Source organism: Pararge aegeria, chromosome 20 (genome assembly GCF_905163445.1).
Source record: "Pararge aegeria chromosome 20, ilParAegt1.1, whole genome shotgun sequence".
NCBI classification, from domain to species: Eukaryota; Metazoa; Arthropoda; class Insecta; order Lepidoptera; family Nymphalidae; genus Pararge; species Pararge aegeria.
This window is the reverse complement of record NC_053199.1, coordinates 16253405-16263114: the sequence shown is the minus strand read 5'-3', so window position 1 is coordinate 16263114 and position 9710 is coordinate 16253405.

Sequence of the window (9710 nt, the reverse complement as noted above, 5' to 3'; positions counted from 1 at the left end):
AAATAATATAATAAAATAGAACTGGCAAGTGGAGTTCGTTCCTCAATTGCTCGCTCGCAAGCGAGCAATTCTCAGAGTTTCAAGTTTAGGAAATACTTAAAAATTTGCAATTAAACATTGAGTAAATTAGATTTAATCTGTTAATTTAACGCTCAAACTTGCCTAAATTTTTCTAGCTCCGGGTTGACTGAAGAGTTTGTTGTGGAACAAAAGCTAGACATACAGAATATGCAACTAAATCAAAGATCAACACCTCTCAATCATACTATAATTAGGGAATTCACGTTATTGGAACAGTTAAGTGAAGAGTCCATCAATCCGCACTTGGCCGGCGTGGTCGACAACGGCCTCGACCCCTTCTCATTGTGTGAAGAGACCCTGTTGTAGTAGCCGGCAATGTATTTATGTGATGATAATGATAGTCCAAAATATAAATTAATAAATATGAAGGTGCGAAACGAATCATCACCGTTTGACGATAATAACTCGTCATTTTTAACCAATTACCGGCCCACAGAGCACAGTTCTCCCACAATGATAAGGATTTTAAGCCGTATTCCGTAGCAGCGGAGCTAGAGAACTATTGTGCAATCAGCATTACCTTACATTATTTTCCTTCTATGTCAATGCAACTAATATTTGATTGCTTCAAAAGCAATCTCATGTCTCGTGCGCCCGCATTTCTTATGTTCCATGAATGTCCCATGGAAGAACTAAAATTAAACACACGTCTGGCAGTTTGTATATAATTTATTATTATCCATTACAATAATTTCTTTGTACAGTGATGTTTGTGTCCAATAAAATAAAATGCAATATGTAAGTTAATAGGTTTAAAAACAAATTCATCCCTTTTAGCTCTTTACAACGAGTTTAATAATAATTATCATACATAAAAATATATTCCAATGTTTTAGGTATCATATAAGCGGTTTCGAGATAAACATGTACAGTTTAAATTACTACAAGGAACATCGGGATTGCTTGAAAAAAATGATTACACAAACAAATAGATGTTGTTCGACCAAATATTTGCATTTTATTTATTTGAACAACAAACGTTGAAGAATAAGAAATAAAGTTTTTGTGATGTTTTCGCACTGGCGAAAACTGAAAAATATGATTAATACTAGGCGATGCGCATACGCAGACACTTGTGTACTGATCGATGCTGAAACTGCTTTGAGGACCCAGTATGGTTTTAGTTACAAGGTAGGTTAATTTAGAAAAAAGAAAAAAGTGAGTCATCTTCATCCATTTGGCTTAGCCAGGCAAAAATAAATATATTATTTCGACGAATTTTAATTTAACTTTATTTTGTTATACATATACAATCTTTACTTTACTTATGTAGCGAAGTGTGTGTGACGAATTATTATTTTCATACCGCCAATGGACAACAGTTTTTTCTACGAGGTAAAGAGGCAATATAAATTACATCCTTTATATAGTGTACGTATAGAAGGTTGTTACAAAAATGTTTTTTGTGCCGTGGTGTCCAGTAGTAGCAACAGGCGAGTGTGGCCACTTGGCAGGACCACCCTCTCCCTGCGATGGTATCCCGTACCTACAGCGTAAGTGTCTACGTATGAACAACGCCTCAGGTAATTTTAAGTTTATCATTCCAAAAACTGCCTAATTTTGAAATGCACACCAACCTGGCAGTGAAGTTACGTTAATTCAGTCGGTTAATTTTTTTTTCACTCCTAAAAACAGAGTGCTTTGCTTTATTTAATAGAAAATTTTAAAGGAATAACATACTTAAAAAACAGATTTTTTTATCGAAAGAGTGCCCAATTTGTTATAAAATTAATAAATTAAAGGTTGCATGAACTAATAATTTTATATCTTTGATAAAAATTAGGGCGTGAATTGAGCTGCAATATAAATAGCTTTAAAAATTATGCTAGCCCGATTATTTGCATTAGAAAACGAGCAGAGGAGAGCTTACACAATGTATAGCGATATATTTTCGAAGAAACATCGTTATAACATGTGGTCTTTAGTTAGTAACTGGGTTGCATAACCATAAGTAGTTTATAGAGAATATTAGAATTGAGAATGAAACAGATGTGGACGGATAGACCGGATACCGAATTTTCATATAAGTTAGAAAATTTATGATTTAAACAATATATGCTTATTATATTGCTAAAAGAAAAATACTTGTAAACAGATTAAAACTAAAACTTTAGAAAAATATATTATATGAAATCAGTAAATATCTGTTTTTAGAAGAAGCGATTGTTTCTATGAAAAACTACAACTGAAGCCAGTCTTTAACTCGCTGAACTGTACATGCGTCTACGTTCGTTGGCTTGGCTGTTTGTCCAAGGGGCTCGTCCGGTATTCGGTAGGAGTATGTTTCGGTATCCAGCCAAATCACTATCACTTTCATCTGTAATTATCATGATTTATTTCCTCTGTCCACTCTATTGGAAGCGATACAAACTATATTACACGTTACTCAAGGCATATGGAAGCCGGTTTATGTACATATAAAACATGCATGATAATTAATAGAACCCCCTTACAAGTCAAAATAAAAATTTGTTTTTTTTTGGTGTATATTTTTTTTGTGTTTTTATATGCTTTTTTGTCTTTTTTTTTTTAATGTTTTTTGTGTTTATGTAATATTTTTCGTTTTTTGGATTTTTTTTAAATATTTTTACAATTATCAGGTTTTGAGACAACAGTTTTCTTACAGATTACACATTTTAAAAATTATTTATTGTACTTTTTAATATTCAGCGTGGCAGAGTGCCTTGCATAAAATATAAATCTTATTTCAAGAACGCTTTTAAGTTGCCAGGCGAATATCTGTCTTATGCAATGGGTAATATTGCGCTTAAGGGCTGCGAAGTATAACAAAAATACTTTGATCAATGTATGTAAATTTTACACATAAAAAAACTACATATTATTTTATTTTTCATGGAATAGTAAATCAAAATTTATGTGGGCAATTTAGCTAATGGTAAAAAAAGTAAGACCATTTTTATATATTTAAAATATAAAATATGTGTAATATATATATTTATTTTATTTCATATAAAATTGAACTATACGATTATAAAGCTAAAGAAGGAAAAAAACTATACCCATGCCTGTATCATAAGTAAAAAAAAGTCAGTTTTGCGTCGCAGTTTATCGTGAGGCGACGTTTGTACAATGTTAAAGTTAGAAAAATTCTTTTTCCAACAATTTTTCGTTCGGATCGGATTAATATCGTTCCATCGAAGAAAGTTAGAGGTTCTTCTCATATCTGGTATATTTATAAACTTTTCGTAGTTTCAAGTGCGGACAAAAAATATTTTTTACGATACACTTCCTTTTACTTATAATACATTATGATTTTTGACTTTGTAGTCAACGCATATTCTGTGAAATTAAAACATTCTTAGTTTATTGTCTCCGACAATTTTTTTCAACAGTTCATATACTTTCTATCTCATGAAGTTGTGATCACCCGTGTGACATTGTATATTGTAGAGCAAACGTCTTGAGAGAAAGAGATAAAAGATGCTACATGAGACAGGATTAGGGACCAGTGAAGCTGGCCGGTCTGCTTATGACTTTTTTAGAGATCATGGTTCTAACGCGGTTGGTGTACATCTTAACAACATTTTATAAAGAATTCCTATATTCTAAGATATAACAATTGTACAATCTTTTGTTAATTTTAAAGATATGCCTCTCTTATATATTTAACCCCGTCAATATAGGAATCCCGAGGTGGAAGCTGGATACATACAGGGTGTTTGACTTGTTTGTGATGTTTGTGGCAGTCTCGTTTAAGATTACCTAGCATAGGTAATCTGAAAGCTGGACAACGATGCCAGTCAAAGGAAAATTTGATTTTATTGTTTCTTTTCTAGTAATGAAATTGTGTTTGAGTTGTATCAAATGGTTTTATAAGACGATAAACGCGCTTTCGTAGTTGCATTCCAGAAAAAGGTAAATACAATATCATTTTCCCTCGACTGCCAAAGTTAGGACGTAAAAGAAGAGTTACCCAATAAAACTGTAAAAAAACACCCTGTACAACTTAATTTTAGCATATCATAGCACGCATAGCTAATTTATATTATGTACTAGATAAGGCAACACAACAATTTAGCACCATAACTTTCACATACAACTTCTTATTGTTCATATTTATTGACACTCGAAAATATCATTAACTGAACCAGCTGAGTCTGATTTAGTAATTTTATATATTGGAAATCTATTGAAATCAAACATTTCAGTATCTTAGAAGAAGTTACCTTATATTATATCAAATGGCTTGTTAACTATTGAATATTATTTACAAATGGAGTTGCTAAAATAAAAATTCGTTAACCCTGTTGGGGTGATTAATTAAATTACACATTATTTGTTTTCGTACGTATGTATGTCTAGGTTGGTTTCAGATAACCGATATAATTACTAAATCGACATAGCCATTTCAATTTCGTAATAAATTACATAATATTTAAACAATAGCACCTCTTATTATGAATATGTACTTTAACATACATGAAAATTATTGCGACGTCATGCACCTACGAATATACGTAATACTATGAAATAGTTAACAAAATTATAGAAAACAATATATCACTGGAATGTCTCACTGGGCTATAATAATTTAAGATAACAAACCAACAAAGCTATCAAATGTTGTACAACATGTCACTGAGTAAATGTTACAGATCACGTAGGTCGCTTTGGAGTCGCGTGGTCGTCATTTTGCCATTACTCTACGCTTGCATGCTGCTTTTATATAATATTATTCAATTTAATCTAGTTAATTTGCTTGCAGCGGCGATACGCTATAGCAAACAATTCGTAAATAAATTAGCCAGTTTTCAAACATAATGCAATGTTTTGCGCGTGTGTGAACGTTTCGAGTTGGCACGCCTGAGACGCTGCTGGCACCATTAAGGTATTTTCTTGCGGTTTAAAACCACATACGTGAGCCACTATGGCCAATCGACACGACTAAATTAGCAGCTCTTTCGGACTTTTTCAGGTATGATTTCGTAGTGAAAAACAAGTGTACATACAGTAATAGTAAAATGACTCATACACGCCCATAGAGCGACGCCGCGTGATATCTTATTTCACAAGAACAGCCCCGCATATCGCGATGTTACTAACAAACTCGACCAACCAATGCACCGCCAAGCCTAAAAACCTAAATGCATACACAAGTTTCAAAGATTTTTTTGTCATTTACTCTTTACACCATACAAATAATAACTATTTACATAAAACATATTACAATACATTCCTAAAACATCCCAATATCTTTTTTTTATATCTTTCTCATTTCTTACTATATACAATATTTAAATAACTTATAAACAATATATAAATATTAAAAACGAACAGAATGCGTATATCGAGGCAACGCCACTATATAATTTTTTTGGATACTCAATATATTCTTATTATAAACAGGATGAATTTTTGGAGATCGTTGGATTTTATTCTTTGTCAAAACTACAAACATTTTCACTGCCGTATTTTATAATAATGAAAATATATAAAACAGCTTCAATTTATGGGAATTCTCGAATTTTAGACGATGTCACCCGACGACAGTCATATATATTTTAATTACTGTGTGGTTCTCAAAAGTTCTTCATTAAAAATAAAGATGTTAACTTCAAATATAGAAAATATGCTAGTTTTCATCAAGTTATTACAAAAACAGTAAGTGAAAATTCGTCGTATTTGACAATTCGAACAGTAAGGACTCAAAAACTCAACCTGTATAGTGTCCCGTAAAGTGAACAGTGAACTAATTTAAATAGGGTAGTCGACTCGATTTTTTTTACGAAAAAGTTACGCTCCCCAATTTCTTAAACAGAAATAATACTTATAAATCCGCTCAAAAATAAATAAGCGAGTCTTTAAAATCTGGTGGTTAGGTTAAATGAAATGACGGAAATGCAAATGTAAAGCGTGACGTCACTGTCATTGCCATAACGCGCAAGCATGTGATGGAGATAGCGAAACATTAGCAACAATTCGGTTTTACATAAATCTGTAGACTAAATTAACTTTCAGTCTCATTAATGTCAACAATTTTTTTTATCACAGTGGGCAGGAATATTTAATAAATCTCAATTCTATACTAGCTATATTTAAAGGTATGCAGTGCTTTTACGCACGTAAGAAGTGCTCGCCACTGCTCTAATATCGTCATCGTCGCACGCACAGCTGGTCACCACGCACTGCGGGCTGCCGCAATACAGGTTAAGGTGCGGTGACCTTGAACGCGATACACTTGCACAAATGGAACTCAAGTTGTACGTATCAGAATACGAGACGCCGACTTCTTAGCGATTCGTATCGTGGATTCGAAACGTTGTATGCTAGTTTATAGGTCCTCAACCAGGTAAGTGTGCAACCGATCACGGTGTCTCACTATTCCATTGTAGAAGGCCGGACGTCAAACAACATGAGCTCCCATCACATATACTTAAAAAAAAATATGCAGATGTAGCAGTGTAACCGAACAGCCTACTTGAAATAAAATAATTATGAATTTAAAAAGTAAATATTCAGTTTAGTGTTAAGTTTATTTATTTTGTAAGCGAATTGACATAAGATAAGATGTGGACAAGTAAAAACTTATCCCTTTTAAGAGACATGTACCAGTGACTCAAGACAGTTCATTAGTTTAGTTTAGAGATTTATGTGAACCGAACGCCTCACGCCCGTAGTTAAAATTGAAACTGTTACCACTACAACCAGTTTGGAAGCCGTTTTCACAGGAAGGTTTTTTCCTTTGCGAATAAAACAATGTATAAAAACAAGCAAGAAACTACCCTATCATTTATCAGTCGTGTCGATATAGATCAACTTTTGGTATAAATAACTCTGTTGGATAGGTAACTAAAATTTTTAACAAATAGAGTGTAAGTATAAATCTGTACTGCCTTAAAAAAATATTCTATCCATTTTCTTTAATGAATAATGTATTTTTTAATGAGACCAAAATGCAGTCGATACTAAAAAAAATGTCCTATACGCTTTTTTAGGCAGGCGTATGGAATACTGCTAAGAAAGGGTTTTTATACAAAAGTGTTATTTAGTATTTTTACGGACAATCTGCGGAATCTATACCGTATCTTCGTTATTAGAAACGTTCTCTTACTCAAAGTAGCAATACGCTACTAAAAACATTAAAAATTATAATAACCATATAAATTGAATTCATTAAGTTAAAAAAAAAATTATGACTCTTGTTTTGTATTTCAGGCAGTCTTCAGATTTAGACTTTACCACACTAGAAACTGTGATGTTTTTAGTTTAAGTATCAGACTAAAAGAAAAAGGTAGACGGAACATGGGGCGCAACTCATCTAAACAACAGCTGCCCAGATGCTGATTACAGTAAACAAAGGCCAATGAACGCAGAGTTAACAGTAAATATTAAAAGTTAGCAGTCAGATCATTATAAATGCTATAAGTGCTGTATGTTTGCTATGCATTGTAACCGTATTGCTATAAATAGCGTTTTAACTCTTATCGTCAACTCTCCGCAGTAGGTAGTAACAAGTCACTTCGTTTGGTACTAAGCTGTGTAGAAAATACTGCCTTTGGTAGGAATAAAAGGCAAGTGAAACGTAATATATGTCTAAGTACTTATTTGTGGTAATAGCAATGTAATACCACAAAGCGCATGATAATTGGTTCAATTGCTGAAATTACATAAATGGTTACTAACGCACAATTAAGCTAAAACAAAGTAAGTATCAGTTTAGCTACACTTGCGGTGATACAATCAGTGGACATGTTTGTTCTGGAAGGCTATCCGTTCGTCTATCTCCTTTCTTTAGTCTTTGGTCTATGTTATGAAAATAAATATTTAACCTATTCTTAAGTCTATATTACTGGACAATATGGCACTATGGGATTTAAAACATATAATTTTCATAGTAGCATTTGTTTTAAACATAATATATAAAATATGTAGTATTTAACAATATCCCCTTAAAATATATTAATGGCTCAATTAGTGGAGATTTATTATAGCCTAGTAGTTTCAGTTGTTTCCACTAAATTACACTGACTAGGAATCACGATTCACCGTAGCGATAAACTTGCAGACAGCAATTTACCATACTATCAATTTCATAAGTTACAACAAAATACTTGCACGGATGTTATATTTTTTGGCAGGATTGGAAACATATTTTGCTATTATTGATGGTTTGTTATTCAATTTTAAATCTTAACGTAATGAAACAAGGTGTAAATTTAATTGGTTTTTCCAATATTTTTAATTTGCATTGTCGCAACTATAGTCGATGTAACTTGTCAAAGTGGTAGCTCTGTATATTTAATTTATCACATATTAGGTAAACGATAGTTTTTCTTTACTTGGAAACAACTTTAGCCATAGTGATGAATAATCTTTAATGGTACGATTCTGGTGCCTGCCGCAGATTGCAGACTGCAAGCTATAATTGGTTAATGTATATATCTTTATGAAAGTTTTTCCAGCTTATAAATGTGTCAACAATAAATGTAACTGTACTGTGATATAGTACATTTTTAGTGCCCAAAAAATATTGCCCAAATTAGTTTGGTGAGTGCAGAGAGAAATCACTCAAAGTTCTACTAGGTGGTCAAAAACAGAGCTTGCGGTATGTAGGTAGGTGGAAATCCATCTACTGTAATATTTATTGTGGTACTAGACTGCAGTGTACAGCTACCATCAGACTCATACTGTTAAAGATTCTTCTGATGAATGTTTTTAGGAGATTTATGGTAGATACACAAACACAACACCTCACTCGACGCCATGTGTATCGTCTAGATTGCACACATGGTATCAATTTTGCAATTATCAGTTTCTGGCCACAAATAAGCTTGGTAAAGTTTAGTTCGCTTGGCCTGGTTACTTGAAATGGGGTGTTACGAATATGCGTCTAACATAACGCAGATCGCACATCTAACAGTTGCACGGGACGCAACGTATTTTTTTAGAACTTTTATGACGTCATCAGCAACAAGCGAAACAATAGAATAAAAAACTAAATACTGTAAACTATATCCTTTGAATTAATAAAAATATTTATATTTAAATCATTTCATAACGCTGGCGTTACATATTATAAAATTAAATCGATTTAAAGATCTCATTTCTTTGAAAGGTTACAAACTTTCAAAACAGGTACGTAGCCCGCCATCTTATGTAAATGTATCAGTCATTCATACCATAGCAATGGTCGCTGGTAGTCTTAAGTCGTCGAAGTAAATGAAGCAAAGAATGGATGATACGGCTCGGTGTTAAGGTGCAAATTTGTACGAACGCTCGATGTTTAGGTAAATAGTTCTTTAAGATCAAAGGAATGCAACTTCTCGTTATTATCTTTTCTGTAACTAATGGCTCAGTAGTCTTAGTAGGTCCCCATTACATTAACTTAGTTTTGTAATAGTACCAGGGTTCACTTATATGAAACGTCTGTTGCTCGATGCAAATTTTAAAAAAAGGTTTTTTATATCACTTAAATTCCTTGTAAACCTTTTTATTGAAAAATATCCCCCATATTTTTATTTGCTAAATGCAATGATGATGCATTTTTTCGCTCTACGCGTGCCGATAGATGCGCGATCATATTTATCATATAACTTTTTATCCCTATCTTTGGACACTCACGTCTAAGTACTACGCTATATGTTGCTATATCTAGGATATATTTACAA